The 18,857-nt window shown below is 39.9% G+C and overlaps 1 protein-coding gene across 2 annotated transcripts in view; it reads left to right on the top strand.

The window, feature by feature from the left end:
- Window positions 1-12,787: 12,787 nt before the first annotated feature.
- Window positions 12,788-18,857, top strand: part of LOC146693386 (SPRY domain-containing SOCS box protein 4-like) — a 63,277-nt gene continuing 57,207 nt past the window's right edge. For both annotated transcript variants that reach the window (XM_085479230.1, XM_085479232.1), the window contains exon 1: window positions 12,788-13,145. The gene's annotated coding sequence lies outside the window, so the exon portion shown is untranslated. The remainder of the gene's footprint in view (window positions 13,146-18,857) is intronic.

Here is an 18,857-nt window from a genome sequence, read left to right on the forward strand (position 1 = left end):
TATTTTCTCTTTTTCCATTCTTTGTAAACCCTAGAGTTAGTGGTTTCTGAGCCACTCAGACCATCTTGTTTGGCACCAGCAGCCATGGTGCTAAGTACCATGGTTACTAAGAAGACAAATAATTTGTCTTCTTTCCCATTCTAGTGCTTAGTTTGAACTTAAGCAGGGTATCTCAACTTTGTCTACATGCCTAAATATATTGACTTGCTGCCATGTGATTGGCTAATTTAATATTTGCATTAACAAGCAACTAAACAGGCCTAACAATGTGGCTCGTGAGCATAAACAGAATAAGGCAGAAAGAGACCTAACACTGCACAGAAGAGCATTTAAGGTTAAAAAATGAATGGCCCAGGGGCCAGAATCAGCTTGCCAAAGTCTCCTGTCCAGCCCGCTGTGCTGCTTCCTGCACAACCAGAATTAAGGTTAAAGTGGCCCACGGTGTAAAATGAGTTTGACATCCCTGATTTTAAACAAATATGTCCACTGTGTTTATAAACTGTGGTTTTCATTATTGTGAAACTTGTATTTGTACTTGTGTTTTTTCAATGTGTGTTACCATTATTTTTGCAAAGGACTTTTGTTAAATTCAATGATATTATTGTGAGAAAATGTAATAAGGTTCGTTCATTCATTCAAACCCCTGAATGTGGTAAGTTACAGCTAGCTCACTAACCTTAGCCTGCCTCCTTGTTAATGTCATTACAGGCAAAACACGTCCTGAGTGGATGTTTCTGTAGCCAACCAGACTCAGAAAAACGCTGACTGTAACTTGCATGCTTCAAAAGGCTGCACGATTTCATTCTGTAACTAGAAAAATTTGCATTTCCTGCGAAAATGCAGTGTGGATGCCTTAACGGCTGAAGATATCTGCTGAAAAAAGCTGAAAAAGTTGAAACAAAAAAAAACAAAAAAAAGATGCCCTGAGCAGGATTCGAACCTGGCCCTCCTGGTCAAAGGGCAGCTATTCAGCTCACTGAGCCAAACACTTTCTCACAAAGAAAAGGTGGAGAGATTGACAATTGTGCTAGCAGAATTTGGGCAAAAAAAAGGGGGTGAAAATTCTGCTGAAAAGAGTTCAATCAGCAGAATTTCTGCTGAAAAGAGGTGACTGAGCAGAATTCTGCTGAAAAGAGGTTTTTGCTGAAAAAGAGCTGAAAAAGTTTGGATTTGTGCTGAAAAGGGGTTAAAAAAACTGAAAATTTTGCTGAAAAGGGGTGAAAAAAAATGAAATTTGTGTTGAAAAGAGTTTAAAAAAAGTTTAACTGTTAAGTGAAAGAAATGTTGCCATAAGCTGGATTTGAACCCAGGCCTCCCAGTCTGAGAACGGATGCTTATCTCACTGAGGTAAAACACAGCTCAGCCCATCATGCAAAATCAGTGACCACATTGATAATGTGTTCCATTCATTTCAATGGTCAAAAGTCATAACACACATCAGCAGAAATAGCAGAATTTTTTAAAGTTTAAACATAGCATTTCTGCTAAAACTTAGTATTTATGCTAAATAATATTTTTTTCCTGCCAAATCATAGCATTTGTGCTGGAACACAGAAAGTTCCACCAAATCATACAATTTGTACTAAAACATTATTTATGATTTAGCAGAAACATTGGGACTTGGTAGAAATACTATGATTTACATGAAATACTTTGACTTAGCAGAAGTACTACAATCTAGGAAAAAAGTACTAAAGCATAGCAGAAATTCTATCATTGAGCAGAATTACTAGGATTTAGAAGAAATACTAAGATTTGGCACAAACACTGATGTGGCTCAAGAACCTTTATTGTGCAGTTATACTATGATTTGGAAGAAATACTATACTTTGGCACAAATACTATGATTTGGAAGAAATACTATGTTTTAGCACAAATACTATGATTTGGCTCAAATACTATAACTATCCTCGGTCAGAAGGAGAGGCTGACATCCAGGGATTAGATTACCACAGGTGGAGTTTATTGCGGTCAGATGGATGGTACAGGGAGGTATGGCATACAGTAGGAGGATGTGGAGAGGTGATATGGTGTGGTTTCTATGATTAAGAACAGGGTATGCATTACAACATGCATACAGATTAAAGATTAAGAAAACTGGTAACAAATTCCTCCACTACAAATCAGTCTGATGCCACTTTTTACAGGGTTCCCGTTTACTAAGGCACTACCCAAAAGGCGCCACAGGAGGGCACTCCAACACAAGAGATGACCTATTTACACTGATGCACTTAGTAAACAGCCCCTACTTAGCCACTACATAATACAGTGATATTACAGTATACAAATTCACACAAATACTATGATTTGGCAGAAATACTATGACTGAGTAGTAATACTATAACATAACAGATTTCCTAAAAAAAACTATTAAATTGCAGTAATTCTATGACTTGGCAGAGATACTACGTTTTAGCACAAATACTATAACAACGCAGAAATACTATGACTTAGTAGTAATACTATAACATAACAGTTCAATGTTCTTGCACAAATACCACAATATGGCAGAAATACTATGTTTTAGCACAAATACTGTGATTTGGTATAAATACTATGATTTGGCACACATACTATATTCCGCAGATACACTATAACATAACAGATATTCTACAACTAGGTAGTAATACTATAACATAACAGAATTATTATTTGGGCACAAATACCACGATTTGGCAAAAATACTATGATTGGGTACAAATACTATGATTTGGCAATAATACTGCATTTTAACACAACTACTGAGATTTAATTGAAATACTATGATTTAGAAGAAATACTATTACTCCATACAAATACGATACTTTGGGACAAATACTATGTTTTGGTTCCAATACTATGATGTGCAACAAATACTATGATTTGGCACAAGTACTATGATTTAATACAAATACTATGATTTGGCAGAAATACTATGACTTAGTAGTAATACTATAACATAACAGATTTCCTAAAAAAAACTATGAAATTGCATTAATTCTATGACTTGGCAGAGATACTACGTTTTAGCACAAATACTATAACAACGCAGAAATACTATGACTTAGTAGTAATACTATAACATAACAGTTTAATGTTCTTGCACAAATACCACAATATGGCAGAAATACTATGTTTTAGCAAAAATACTGTGATTTGGTGTAAATACTACGATTTGGCACAGATACTATATTCCGCAGATACACTATAACATAACAGATATTCTACGACTTAGTAGTAATACTATAACATAACAGAATTATTAATTGGGCACAAATACCACGATTTGGCAAAAATACTATGATTGGGTACAAATACTATGATTTGGCAATAATACTGCATTTTAACACAACTACTGAGATTTGATTGAAATACTATGATTTAGAAGAAATACTATTACTCAATACAAATACGATGCTTTGGGACAAATACTATGTTTTGGTTCCAATACTATGATGTTCAACAAATACTATGATTTGGCACAAGTACTATGATTTAGTACAAATACTATGATTTGGCAGAAATACTATGCCTTAGTAGTAATACTATAACATAAGAGATATACTATGGTTTTGCAGACATACTATGTTTTTGCACAAATACCATGATTTGGCACAAATGCTATGATTTAGCAGAAATACTATGATTGGGTACAAATACTATGATTTGGCAATAATACTGCGTTTTAACAACAACTACTGAGATTTGATTGAAATACTATGATTTAGAAGAAATACTATGACTCCATACAAATACGATGCTTTGGCACAAATACTATGATTTGGCAGAAATACTATGACTTAGTAGTAATACTATAACATAACAGATTTCCTAAAAAAAACTATGAAATTGCAGTAATTCTATGACTTGGCAGAGATACTACGTTTTAGTACAAATACTATAACAACGCAGAAATACTATGACTTAGTAGTAATATTATAACATAACAGTTCAATGTTCTTGCACAAATACCACAATATGGCAGAAATACTATGTTTTACCACAAATACTGTGATTTGGTATAAATACTGCGATTTGGCACACACACTATGATTTGGCAGAAATACTATGCCTTAGTAGTAATACTATAACATAACAGATATACTATGGTTTTGCAGACATACTATGTTTTTGCACAAATACCATGATTTGGCACAAGTACTATGATTTAGTACAAATACTATGATTGGGCAGAAGTACCATGTTTCAGTACAAATACTATGATTTGGCAGGAATACTCTGGTTTAGCAGAAATACTGTAATTTGGCATAAATACTATAATTTGGGATAAATACTATGATTTGGCACATATAATATATTCAGCACATATATTATAAAATAACAGAAATGTTTGGCCCCAAAACCATGATTTTGCACAAATACCATGATTTTGCAAAAATACTATGAATTGGCAGAAATACTATGATTTAGCAGAAGTACTAAGATGTAGTAGAAGTACTTTGCTTTAGCAGAAATACTATGATTGAGGAGTAATACCTAAACATAGGAGAAATATTGATACACAGACACACATACACAGACAGTAAAGGGAACAGGAGCTGTGGAGAGTCTGGGCTTGGTATATGTAGGTCAGTTAAATTAGCTGCACCTGCTGTAGTCAGCCCTTACACACACAGACACAGAGAGAGGTGTGAGTTTTCTTCAGTGTATTTCTGACATTCAGGATTCCCCTCGAACAAATGGCCATAATTTCCTAACCGTAGAGGCTAGAACGGTCATTCAGGCATCGTTTTATTCAGAAGAGATGGGGGAATCTTCAGGTCTTCATAATTCAGAGATAAAACATACATTATTAAAGATATATGACTTGTAATACACTGTAACTGAGTAGAGGCGAAGCAAAAACTGCCTTGACTTGCGCTCAAACAACCTTTGGTAACTCTAAATCTATATGGAGCATCAAAATCATTCTTTCACCGTAAGAAACAGCAGGCTTTGGTGAACAGTCATGGAAATTTTCAGGGCTCTGTGGAAATCCATCAAAAAGATATGACGAGAGAAAAAAGTGGTTCATTTCCAGAGATTGAAATCTGATGAAATCTGAGCGAGGGACAAATTTCCTACCCTCAAACAAGTCCAACTCATTTCAGAACGGTAATAGGTGAGAAAGAAATTCTTGAATTGTGAGCGTCAGGAGTGTCTGAACATATACGGGGACAAGCCTCATGTCTTAACTTCGCTTCGTTAAGGAGATATGACAATTTGAAAATGCCTCTCATTAGAGAAATCCAGCGGTGATTTTGAACAAACTCTCCATTGAGTTTATATGGAGAGTTTTCTGACTTTGTGTTACTCTGAGGAGATTTGCAAAATATCTATGAGTCCCACAACAATGATAGTGACATTTTCTGAAAGCCAGCAAAAATACCTACGTTTTGATGTATAATTTGTGGGGCTTGAGTGGAAATTGAGCGAGTAGCAAGAAGTTGTTTGGACATGAAGAGAAAATTCAAACAGTTTCACTGTCCCCTCTGAGTTAATTGCATAGCAACCATAGCAACGCATGTATTTTCTGAAAAATCGCAATTTTGCAACTGAAAACTCAAAGAGGGATAAGATTAAAACGGTAGAAGATCTGAAAAAGCTGAATCATACAGGAATAGCCAAATCATTTGAGAACATTTTAAAGTTTGAATGGAGTTTCTAGGTGAAAGTATGAGGCAGTAGTTAAGTTTCAAAGACAAGAAAGTTTTAGCAGAATTGTGGAAGTTTCCCATTCATTTCAATGGGACAAATTAAAGGAAAAAAGTGTAATATTTTAAAAAGTATAATAGTAATAAACACCAAAAGTCATAGCCGGCATTAGCAGAAAGAGCAGAACAGTTTAGAGTTTGAACGGTGAAAATAGCACAAAAATTGTGGAAGTAGATCCACGGCAAAAAGTGTACGGAAACACCCGGAATAATAATAAAGAAGAAAGAGAAACAGGATCTCAATAGTGTGGATGCCTATTAAGGCATCCACACAATTAAGGCTAAGAGGTATGAAATGATGATTCTCACACCACAAGCCAGCATACTTCCAGGCCCTCTCTGAGCTCCTGTGTGTGTGTGTGTGTGTGTGTGTGTGTGTGTGTGTGTGTGTGTGTGTGTGTGTGTGTGTGTGTGTGTGTGTGAGTGAGTGAGTGAGTGAGTGAGAGAGTGTGTGAGTGAGTGAGTGAGTGAGAGAGAGAGAGAGAGAAAGAAATGAGTTTGTGCTGATTAAATAGCAGGGCAAAATGTCAAGTCATTACATAACATATAAATCTAATTTAACATACTGCTATTAGACTCACAGCACCAGTGTACTGATATTATACTGTTTTCTTTTTTCATAAACATAAGTTTGGACACAATTATCAAAATAATGACTTTTATTCTGTTACAATTATTGGTGTAGCCTGATGATCTGTTTGACCTCTTATGTGATTTGGCACCAAACAGGCTGAAAACAGCATGTCGCTGTTTGAAGACATGAAGACATGACCGAGGAAGAAAGAAGTGAAGAGAGCAAGGAAAATGAAGGTGGTCCCTGGGCGTGATGGGAGAACGAGGAAAAGGCAGATTAAATGATGCTTGATGCTTTGTAAGGAAAATGCATTTGTGGGTTGAGCAGTAGTAATTCAATTCAATTCAATTTTATTTATATAGCGCCAAATCACAACAACAGTTGCCTCAAGGCGCTTTATATTGTACAGTAGATCCTACAATAATAGATACAGAGAAAAACCCAACAATCCCATGACCCCCTATGATCAAGCACTTTGGCGACAGTGGGAAGAAAAACTCCCTTTTAACAGGAAGAAACCTCCGGCAGAACCAGGCTCAGGGAGGGGCGGCCATCCGCTGCGACAGGTTGGGGTGAGAGAAGGAAAACAGGCTAAAGACACAAACTCAGTAGAGTTGAGTTTACACATGAAAAACTTGCCGGATCTCCTCTGCCAATACCAAACAGCTTATTCTGCTATTGGCCCTTATTTGGTGTCAGTTATTGGATTGGATGATTGGAGTTTGATGAAACAAGACATTAGGAATTTAATCATTTATCCATTTAACAAACAAGGGCTCCAGTATCATGTGGAAGAACCATACACAGAGAGCCATACTGGTGTTCACTCTGTGTTGTAGCGTCCTGATGACACCGAGTTTATGCTCCAGTGGATGATGAGAGTCAAACCTTACATACTGATCTGTATACGTTGGTTTATGGTACACATCAACATTTAAATGTCACCCATTACTGATGGAAATCTCACAGTCTAAGAAGGCTAATCTGTCACTTTTTATATCCTCCCTGCTGAACTTGTGTTGGTCCACCGAGTTAATGTGATCAGTGAATTGTAGTAGTAGCAGTTCTGAGATTTGATTTTCACCGAGGTGTCATACCTGAACCAACGACTTAACAGAGCCCTCTTTTCCACTTCTTCCTTGTTCAAGTTGGCCACCATGGGTGAAACTGGGGAACCCATGGCACACCCACGTTTCTGACACAGTTCCAAGAGCCAACACACTTGGTCGGAGCTGAGAGTGGTCCTGTTGCTGAGGTTGGGGTGTAACATAGTACGAGATCATTGTTTCATCTCCCTCCATAATGCCATCTCTCACCTTCTCAACAAAATCCAAGCTGTTCTTGATGTGGTGTTTAGAGCTGCCTACCAACAAGTTGAGGGTCAAAGCCAGAAAATTTGAGATGTTATAGGTGACCAAGCTGATCATACAGACAATTGGTGTTAGAGGTACATCCTGTTTGTGTATCTTTGGTAAACCATACACAGTGAGTCTCATTTCAGGGGCTCATAAGTATTTTTGTCACTGAGCAGTGACAAAACTTAGCAAAACCATGCACCTAACCTTTTCTGCTGGAAGGATGATAATGTTGTGTCATTAGCGATATGAACGCCTTCCTCTCCTCCATGCTGATTAATGATCAAGAAACTGACCTCACAGCCCATTGTTTGTCAGTGATGGTAGTTTCAGTCATTATGCAGATGTACTGTTTGGGAACACCTGCAGTCAGCTGAGAAGAAGTCACCTGGATTTGTGACGGAACATTTTTCCCACTAAAAACACTACATCCAGATGAGCAGAATCAACTTTTTGAGATTTCCTTTTGAGCATGAATCAAGACAGCGATCTTCTTTATGTTTTGTTAAAGCTAAAAAGGTGATTACAACTAAAATGGGTATTTGTGCTGTTAAAATGTGTCCATATGGAAACTATGGCTGGGGAGAAAAGGCCCTGCAAAAATGTTCTACTAGAAAGATTTATGCCATTTCTGTGTTTCAGTGGTCTGTTATCTGTGATTTAGTGAGTGGTTGATTTGCTTTTACTGCATGTTCTGTTCTGTTTGTTTGATATCAGTCAAATTTAATTGAATTTCATTTTATTTGGTCTCAACAGATTGTTGAAAGCACATTACCTTCCAGCAGGTGGCAGTGTCGCCTGCTTCTCTGCCCCATTTAACTCTCACTCAAAGACTCTCAAAGTCAAGCCAGTGGAGCAGATGACAGCCTGCTTCCATCCCATTGCTCAGTCCAAATGCTTGGAGACTGGGGAAGAAAACCCCAAATTTTAATTCTAATTGACACGTGAAATTTGCATTGACTTTTTTGCCAACTAAATCAGAATATAAATGAACTGTAAAAGACACAACAACGGATGAACAATGGTGTAGCTTTCAGCTGACAAACATTCTTCCCTAATTCACAGTTAATTCCCTTTGCTAAACAACGGGCATCGCATCATCATATTAGCTCTAGCAGGACCAGCCTGACTCACACACCACATGTATTTAGTTAGTGTCAGACTGAAAGGGACGAGTGTGTTCCTAAAACACGTTCCACAATCTGCCAGTGTTCTTGGAATAGTACAAAGGGCTTCAGGGTGTTGGTTGTGGCTCACTTGTAAATTGAGCACTGGGGACACACTGAAAAGCAACAGCTACGACAGAAAGTGATGGAGCCAGTAGGGCGTTATAACTGGTACCTTGTTTACCTCTAGAGTGGAAAGGAAAGGAGATTAGAAAGAGGCAGAAAGATGCTGTGATGGGAGCTTCGGGCAGATTACACAATGGATGGAGCAGAGGATAAGATATCTAGACTGCTGACCCTTCGTGTGGGTCAAGTTACAAAAACACATTCCCATAGTGTATTCTAGGAGCAACTTAGAACCTGTGTCTCCAGTAAAATAAATGCTAATAATTGACAAAGTTGTCCTGAAACAGGCTTCTTGTTATAAATTTGACTTGTCAAGCGATATTCAAGAAGAGAACTTGTAAATACCAAACACACCTCCTTTTGCAGCTCTCCCCTTACCCCACTATCACCAGCTTATGCACGTATTTCATATAGAACTGGCAGCTAGCTCAGCCAGATCCAAGTTCTCTGCTCACCAATTTTTACTTCTCACAAGGACCTTTTTAACTTTTTGTACTCACCCGATCAGATCATTAAAGAACTGAGTTTCCAAAGCTTAGACTGTACATTAAACATAGATATAAGCACTGCGATATTACCTACTGGTTTTAGACTCCACAACCTCAACAAAGGTGCTTTGGTCTCTGTTTTTTCTTTTCTTTCTTTTCTTTTTTGAAGGTAAAAGTGGGCATGTTTGGACAAGAAGGATTTGTGCTAACACTAGCAAGCTTGGTTAGCAGCTAATACTAGCAAACTTGGTTAGCAGCTAGCAGTAACAAGTTTGGTTAATTGTTTCATTCTAACCCTGAAATGCTACAATCTGGTAATTGGAAGCTGTCTGCCTGTTGCAGGTTTATATGAGGGTGAAGCACTAGGCTCCAGATTCAGACAAGCAATCCCCTCTCATCTTGCTTTAGATGTCTTCCACGGCTCATACTGTCAGTGAAAAAAACCACAACTCCGGCATATGGCTGACATGCACAAGGCATTATGCACACCACATTGCGTGCATGGATTAAAAAGGAAATGCATTTGCTCTCTGTCTCTAGCTCTTATTCTTCCCCGAGCACTTAAATCTTATATTGTTCCTGGATCTTAAAAGCCACCCAAAACTAACACTAAGTGTAGCTTTTTGCATCTTAGGCGCGATTGTCTGTGGCCTGAGAATCTCCAGCCATGCTTGTGGGTCTGTGCTGTAAGGTTGTTCTTAGGCTGCATTCTGGTCATGTACTTCAGGCCATAATTATGAGTTTTAGGGGGAAAACCATTGATATCAACTTCCGAGTTGCAATCCCAAGTTGGAAAAATAAGGGGCACAGAAGCATTTCCAGTTAGCTAACTGCAATGTCAACAGCAGAGGATTGCTGACAACGTGTCTGCACAGATACCAGTGCTCGCATTTCAGAATTAACCAATATTTATACTATCTGTATATGTCTGTCTATGAAACACATTTTTAAACCTGTATTGTGTTTTAACGGCCAGCAGAGGGAGAGGTCTCTAGTTTTCAAGCAATTGAGAATACTAAAGTATTTGAATTCTTGGTTTACTACTGATTGATTAACTCAATAAATATTTTACTAATGGTTTTATGATCTTATTCACCAGTTTTGAGTGTTAATAAATCAAGAGTTTGGTTTGCCCTAGCCAGCGTATCATATCATACAGGTGTACATACAGTGCTTAGACCACCTGTATTTTTAAATGTTTTTTTTAATGATAATACTGTAATGTAATGTTTACATGCACATACACACACACACACACACACACACACACACACACACACACACACCTGTTGTTATCTGTTTAGATTTTTCAGGAAGAACTACTTATTTGGTGTCTGGAGCACCATAGACAGTACAGATTCATCCTGTGGGCAGCAAGACCCAGACAATTACACAATTACAGAGACAGTAATTCAGCCACAGCCTGTTGACTGTGGACTTAAAAGTCAGACTGGCAAGGTTAAATTTAGAGACATTTCTTTCTGTCTGAAACACACAAACACTTACATCACTGTATATGTGAATGTAAAGTGAAGGGAAATACAGCCAAACCAGAGCAAAGTACTTCCATTTATTTTCTCACAAGCAGCTATCCTCATGATGATTCTGTGACACCACTTCGGCTGTAGGGACACTGTCCAATTACGGTCGGCCACACAACCTGGTCCACGGAGGGATTAAAAAAACTCAGACACAATGAAGGTGTGACACATGAGGACTGGATAGAGACAGATAACCAGTGGGAATGGTAGGCAAAAAAGATTAGGATGGGTGTAGATGTTGGGAGGTAGAGAGACAGAGACAACATAATGAAAGGCAGTGAATGAAAACATCCCATGTAAAGTGTCTGTCAAAGGACTCGCAGAGGATTCGGTGTGTGCTTGGTGAGAAGAGCCATGGCAGCTTCTTCTGAAGTCAGCACTGAAGAGCAGGGAGACACACACACACACACACACACACACACACTAACTTTCACAACTCTCACAGCCTCTTTCATAGACAATAGATACGCTCTTACACAAGAGTAGAAATTCACTGCTTGCACACTCACACAGCATGCAGCATGAGTCATGTTCGGTTGAAGTTGCTTCTGCCTCAAGTACATCAACTTTCTGACTTTATGAGTAACAGGCGTTTTACTGTCTAAGGTGACAGCTTGAAGATTGATAGGTAGATATTTTCATGCTTCTTTCAGGCTAAGTTAAGCACACCATCTCCTGACTCCAGCTTCATATGTAATAGACAGACACGAGGGGTGTTATTGATCCCATCAACTAACTTTTCTAGAAAGAAAATGAAGCGTGCTTACCAGACAATGTTGAATTATTCCCTTAATGACTCACTGCAGAGGAGCAAGGGGGGAAAAAATCAGCTGATTTTTATTGACTGACAGGCGAGTGATCTGGGCTGTGTTAAACCCATCAGCTTCAATTCTCTGGTCCTCTTCGGAACTGATTTGAGGCCAGCTGCTTAGGGAGCCAGTGGTCTACTTTCTACAATGAGCCTCATTTCATCCAAACCTTTTATTACTCACAGAGGCTTACTTGCCCGTGTTTCCGTACGCTTTTAATACCGTTGCAGGTGAGATGAGCACAGCTGGAATTGGACTGGGATGATGGAGAGGGAGTTAATATTGATATGAACTGACATTAGGTGGAGTCACAGTGGTTACTGTGAGCACACACCACACCTAAATCCAAACAAACCAGTGTGATCGTCATTACCTGAACTGGTTTGGCTTTTGTGGCAAGGTGCATTAGAAGTGAGAAATAAGCTTGCTGAGCCATTAGTTTTGGATAAATCAACAGTTTTAGATAAATCCATAAACAATGTCAGCTTTAAGTTATTTATTTAAGTATGCAACATTAATCAAAGACAAAAAAGATCAGCAAATGTTCTATGGAATGGTTGGATTACATATTGTGTGTGTCACCAAGACATACTCTCAATTATAGAAATATTTTCTTATATACTTTTTCATAACAAAAAGTAGAACCAGTGCTCCAAGTTCACGTTAATACACTGCAAAGGCACTGAGCCGTTGTGATTAAGCTCAGCGTAAAACTATGTAAGGCATGAAGTGGTCTCCACCCTGCCTCAGCTCTAAAAGCGAGAGTGTAACAGGAAGTGCGGAGAAGCCGACACACAAAATAAAAGCACACATGTAGACACCTTCAGGGAAAAAATAGCATTTGGCAACAAAAGCTCACAAAAACACTCCACGACGTCGTTCGGTGCGTGTTCTTATAACGCCATGCTTGTAGACTGGACACAAATTCGCTTTAAAAAATGCCGTTTTTAAGTGAAGCGTTTCTCTTCGGGCGTCGTGACCGGAAACGCTTTGCTGGGCTGCTAGCTTAACGCTAGTCACCTTTTCTTGATCCCGACCCTCCAGCCAATCAGCGGCTGTCAGGGACACATGAACGGCGATAATATCCGCGGAACAGCCGCTGCAGGCAGGAGGAACAAAGAAAGCCGCTCGCTGTTCGTAAGGCGTCCTTTCACTTCGTCAACACGGACGTATACCGTGTTGGATTAGGTCTGTGTGGGTTTTTGTTTGTCTTTAGCGTAAAGTCATTACCGTAACTATTACATGTTATTCTACGTATTAATTCCGAGCAGTCGTTTTCACTGAGGAAAGAGGAAACTTGGCGTCGTGAGAGGTGGTTTAGTTTTTTCTTTCGTCGGGTCGGCTTTCTCGAAACCCTCCAGCTTTGGATGCGCTTGCCGGAGGTCTGTGTGTGGTAAGTTAGTTTTTCTTTTTCTATCAGTCAGAAACTACAGAGTCTGTAAAGGACGCTCGTCGCTTTGCATTGCGGGAAGCAGAAAACTCCTCGAACTCAAACTTTGCCTGTTTGATTTCTGAGGCTCGAGAAAGCGACGTTACCTTCTTCTCACGAACAGCCCGGAGACGGGAGCGTTCTCCCGAACTCACTAAATGTTCGGGTCTTGTTTTCGTGCTCCCCTCCTTGATGACAGACGACACAAAGAATAACTAAACTTAAAGGTATTTTCTGAGTATTTCGGCATAAGCTTTTTGAGAGCAGGTCGGTCATTGTTATGTTTAAGGCTAACTTGTTGAGCAGCTAGGACTGGCGCTTCAGCTGGCGTATATAGGCTTGGTATACTTATCTAAATGGCTTCGTAGGGAGTCAGTCGTGCCCGAATGCATTAAGATGACATTGCTGCAGCATTAAGTCAATCGACCTGTATTGTAGTTGACTAAAATGTGTCAACACCAAACTATTTTTTTTAAATTTATTTCTTTGCCGTTTTAAAGGATCATGCATGAAACTAGTTTTCCTTGTGTTTATAAGCTGCTTAAAGGCACTTTTTAAGCACAGTTTTCACCACCTGAATGCCTGAGGTCTTGAGATGTTTTCACATGTGTGCTGCCTGATTGGTTTAATTTCGCTAGTTGGTGAACTTCTTTTCCTGAAACGGGCTGTTTTCCATGTGAGCAAACAAGGTAGGTAGCAGAGTGTGTTTCAACCAATAGCAGCTAGGCTGTTTGACTCCATTCAGTGGCCATTTAATCTTAAGCCTGCCTGCTATTCAAGGCTAAACGCCTAGCCTGTAACCACACCATCTGCTTTGCCCTCCAGGGTATTGTCAGGCTACTGTCCAGATCAAGTGTTATGGGAGATTTGTGTGGGTGGACCACAGCAGATGGTAAGATGGAGAGCATAGCTGGCTGATGTGGCAGCTAGGCAAACCATTGTGGTGGTTGGTTGGATCGTGTTTTTAGTTGTCAACAGTGTAATAAACAAAAGCCAGAATCTTTCAACAGGCAAGCACTTTCCACAGCTCCATCAGAGGCGGCACTGAACATGGTGTGAATGTTAACTAGCTTCCCATACAGTACAACGGCAAGCTTATCTTCTCCTAATAGAGGGGCTAATGACCCCTGCACTCCACTTCCAGCCATCTGGATTTCGACCCTGTGGCTATCATGACGTCAGCTCACCTCACTTTGACCATGCATAAATGTAAACATGGCGTTAGAAGTCAGCAGTTGAGTTCTGATTTATGTTTAGTTTATATTATGGGTCATCTTCAGTCATATAAAAGATAGTAGCCACTTCGTGCATTTAAAAAGCAGGGAATTGGTATTTCTTCAGCTTCTGGATTTTTATGGCTGATTAGAGCCCACTGACTGTGGGGTATGTGTGTGATAACAAACCGCCTCTGTGACATAGTTTAACCTGCTCAAGTAGACCTTACTTAATGATCAGTGATCTGGATTGATTTTTAGTGAGTGGGGTCTTTGGATGTGCATTTCCCCCATATAGGAATCTCACCAATTGGTGCTATGAGGTTCACGAATGCAACGTAATTGCTCATCACATACTAGTTTTGTAAAATCTTTATGATAAACTGATCATAAGGTTATGCCACTTAGATTGTGATAGATAAATGAATTTTCCACCTTCAGACTATACTGAATGTGTCTTTTGTTCACCAAGGTACCAACTACCGCCATTTATTTATCCACATCTAATGCAAGCCATAGATCGTTGTGACGTATGCAGAAGTGGTGCAGTAGACCCTTTCTGGCTCTTATTTACTGCTTTCCATCAATAATCTGCATATAACATAAAGACCATAAATTCTTCGGCGTAGCATTTCTGATATTTCTACAGTCTGAACCACGAGTTACACTTGGACAACTTTCTAAGGTTTGTCTGGATCCAAACATTGAAAGACTGAGCCCTAAAAATGGCAAGGTCATTTGGTGCAGCAGTTGGAGTCTCCAGTTATCTGATATACAGTTTGAACAGAGCATAAATTTTGCTTTACTGTCTCCTCCGGCTGTTACAAACCCTGTCCTGCCAATGTCTCTAAAAATGAGACTATCTGCTTTTTTGTTCAGGATGTGGACAGGAAATCTATTCTTAATATTTGTTGTGGGTTTTTTTAAAAATTTATTTTATTTTTTTTAAACAAACTCGCTTTGCTGCTAGGATGTTACCATTGAGACACCATGATTAGCTCTCCCTGTTATTTTAAAGTTTTTAACATAAAATGTGGTTTGGACAAACCCTTGTGCTTACGGATACTCGTTTACTTCACAGGGATCAAAGTGTACCCTAGTGGACTCGCGGATGTGGCAAGAATAAATCCCCTTTTCTATTGGACCTACTTGGATCAACTCGGCATGGTTCGCTATGGTTTTCAGGTTTTTCCATTAGGTCACAGTACCTGGTTCTTTTGTTAGTACCTGCTTGCCCGGGCTTCCAAGCGCTCCGAGTAGGTACTAAAATGTGATGTCTTAAGACTGCATGCCTGTGGTGTCACTTGATGAATTATGAGAGTGACTTATTCATAAAAACCACTTTTTTTTTTTTTTTTTAAAACCTGGCAACAAGGGAAAATGCAACAAAAAAACAATGCTGTGGTCACTGAGTCTGATAAAAAGCTCATACACCGAGCAGCAGGTATATTCTTGCCTAGACGTCCACCTTTGTTGTAGTGTTGCGGGACTCTCAGACGCGTTGCAATCGGAGTAGAGTTGTGGCGATCCAAGGTGAGTCGATCTGAGTAGGTACTAATGGAAAAGGGGCTTTAAATCCACTTGAGTCAGTCTGCACCAACAAGTGGAAATCTTCTGTGATGTGACTCTTTGCCAAAAGGGACTTGACTCGGTTGGTTGCCAGAAATATACTGGTTAACCTTGAGTTTAACCAGTATATTTCTGGTTAACTCAGGGTTTCCATAGGTGAGAGTGTGCTGTGGAGGGATTATCGGTCTCCCACTCCAGCATTTGTCTCCAGATCGCTCAGTGTCTCATGATCCACTTATACACAGGATAGCCGCCAGCTTTCTGGTCTCCCTGAGGCAGTCAGTCCCTTTGTGTAAACATCCTGTGGTGATGGCAGGCTTGCAGAGACTGGTGGTTGTCTTTGTGAGATGGACTCTATGGTCGGTGTCCAACTCATGTCTAATGTTAAAAGACCCTGTGTCCTCGATCACCATCAAGGACACAGGCTCAGGCTTTTTTTAATTTTTTTAATTTTTTTGTCTTTGTGTTTATTTTCTTTTTTAAATTTTCTTTTATATAATGTTCATATAGTATTAGAACGTTTGTTTTAAATAATTACAATATTCAAGAAAGTAATCGCAATTTCTGCCGTAAGGGAGCAGTTGTGCTAGTCAGGCAATCATAGATGGCGTCATTATCACAAGCTTATACAGAATGCTAAAATGTGCTTTGATGGTGGTTAGAATATCTGTATGGATGTCCCAAGTAAAATATAAATGTGGGACACGTGACAGAGCCTGGGATGACTGATGTGGATACTTTCCAATTCAAACATTGTCAGGAAAGAGCACTGTGCTGAAATAAAAACGCAACAGAAGGGTGTGTAACCCAATTTTCAAGCAGCACTTGCAATGCTCATAATTTTTTAATAAGTGAAAAAAATGGATTGAAACTGTTAGGAGACACTTTCCCTCCATAGACAAAAATTGAATACTGTCTCTAGAATTCCACTTTTATCTGTCCGGTTAATCCCTCCATCCCACGCTCACTTTAACAGAGACTTGCACTCGGTAGTAAAGATGTACACTCAGAGCCCAGGCTGTTTCAGCAGAGCAAGGCTGTAGTCAGTGTGTCTGATGCTGACTCAGTAGAATGTTAATGTTGTGAAATCCCATTAAGAGCAAGCCAGTGCTGAGCAGGGCCCAGCCTGGGCTTTACGGGACAGCAGGTCATTTTAAAAGGCCGGCAGTGTCCCTGTGTTTGCACTCTTGTAATAGGATCTAATTACTTACTGGGGCGATCGTGGCTCAAGAGTTGGGAGTTCGCCTTGTAATCGGAAGGTTGCCGGTTCGAGCCCCGGCTTGGACAGTCTGTTGTGTCCTTGGGCAAGACACTTCACCCGTTGCCTACTGGTGGTGGTCAGAGGGCCCGGTGGCGCCAGTGTCCGGCAGCCTCGCCTCTGTCAGTGCGCCCCAGGGTGGCTGTGGTTACAATGTAGCTTGCCATCACCAGTGTGTGAATGTGTGTGTGAATGGGTGGATGACTGGATATGTAAAGCGCTTTGGGGTCCTTAGGGACTAATAAAGCGCTATATAAAATACAGGCCATTTACCATTTACTTGAGTGGCTCACAGTAAATTGAACGGCTCTTTTAAATTGCTCCCACTCATGTTTAGTTGCTCTTCAAGGCAGTTTAGATGAGTTTTTTTTTTTTTTTTTCTTTCTTAACAAGTGTTACTGATGGAGGATAACAGTTTTCAGAGAGGCTTTAGTCCAAAGGGCAAATGCTGGATGGATTTGCCCTAAGGCTTTAGCCACTCTTGTTGGCTGGGGTTGGGGGTGGAGAAACAAATCCACCTATTGCTTTTGTTGCCCTGTCCTGATAAGGGTGATTGAACAGCAGGGACTGTATGCAAAGCAGCAACATTTCCCACCAGGTTCAGCTGTGACTACCACTGGCTTTCAGATGGGTCGTTTGTGGCCTTTGTCTGCTATTGAATAATAGTGTCCACCCAGTCTCTATCATGACACTGATAATAGACTGTATTGATGCAAAGCCTCTTCGTCTTTTAAGCAAAAGGTTTCCTTTAACATGCAAAACAATTGAGAAAACCCTGCTCATTGCATTCTTACTTCAGGCACTGAATGTATGACTAGAACATCAGAATACTGCGTGCCACCTGGTGGTACCTGGTGCTATTTAGGGTTTGTTTTTTTTTTTTTTTTTTTTTTTTTTTTTTTTTTTTACCCAGCCCTCCAGGCACACCAAGGATTTTCTCAGCAGAGTGTGTAGAGGGAGCGACAAAATACCAGGGCTGTTTATCTTTCGCATCTAAGAAGGATGTGGTGTAAAGAGCTCCTCTTGGAGAAAGTTTCCACCTACGCTTCTGTACTTTTCACAGAAGCTGGGCACAGTGTGTGTATAGAAGTACAAACTCCTATGAATGAAAATTACTCTTGTAGAGCTGCACCCAAATGTTCAGCTACTTAGGATATTTGTTTACTGGTTTTATTTTGGAGATGTCATGATCATCCTGTAGTCTCTATTTTCCTGTCTTGAAACGGTCTATGAGCCAAGCTTTCATTAGTTTCAGCTAGTGCTGGGCGATATGGAAAACATATTTATCACGATATGAATTATTTTATATCACGATATACCACCTGACCTGTGGTCATCGGGAAAGTACGCAGTCTGTAAACAGCGAGCGCAGAGGGTGCAGTCTTTGTTAATGAAATGGATGGTTACGCTCATGTAGGGCTGCGTATCTCTGCTCATCCATAGGTCAGTCGTCAAGGCATAATGCACGACACTGCAAACATCCTTCTCTACTTTGGCCCGGCATGCGTCATACAAGCGAGGCAACTTTACTGAAGTGCTTACGTACCTCGGATCATGGACTTTGACGAGGTCACGAAAGCTGTCCTTCTCAACTACATAAACGGGGATCATGCCTTTACAAATGTAACGCGAGAT

The sequence above is a fragment of the Copadichromis virginalis genome, linkage group LG14 (assembly GCF_057382275.1).
Source record: "Copadichromis virginalis isolate Kocher_CV1m ecotype Utaka linkage group LG14, C_Virginalis_male_GT1.1, whole genome shotgun sequence".
Taxonomy (NCBI): Eukaryota; Metazoa; Chordata; class Actinopteri; order Cichliformes; family Cichlidae; genus Copadichromis; species Copadichromis virginalis.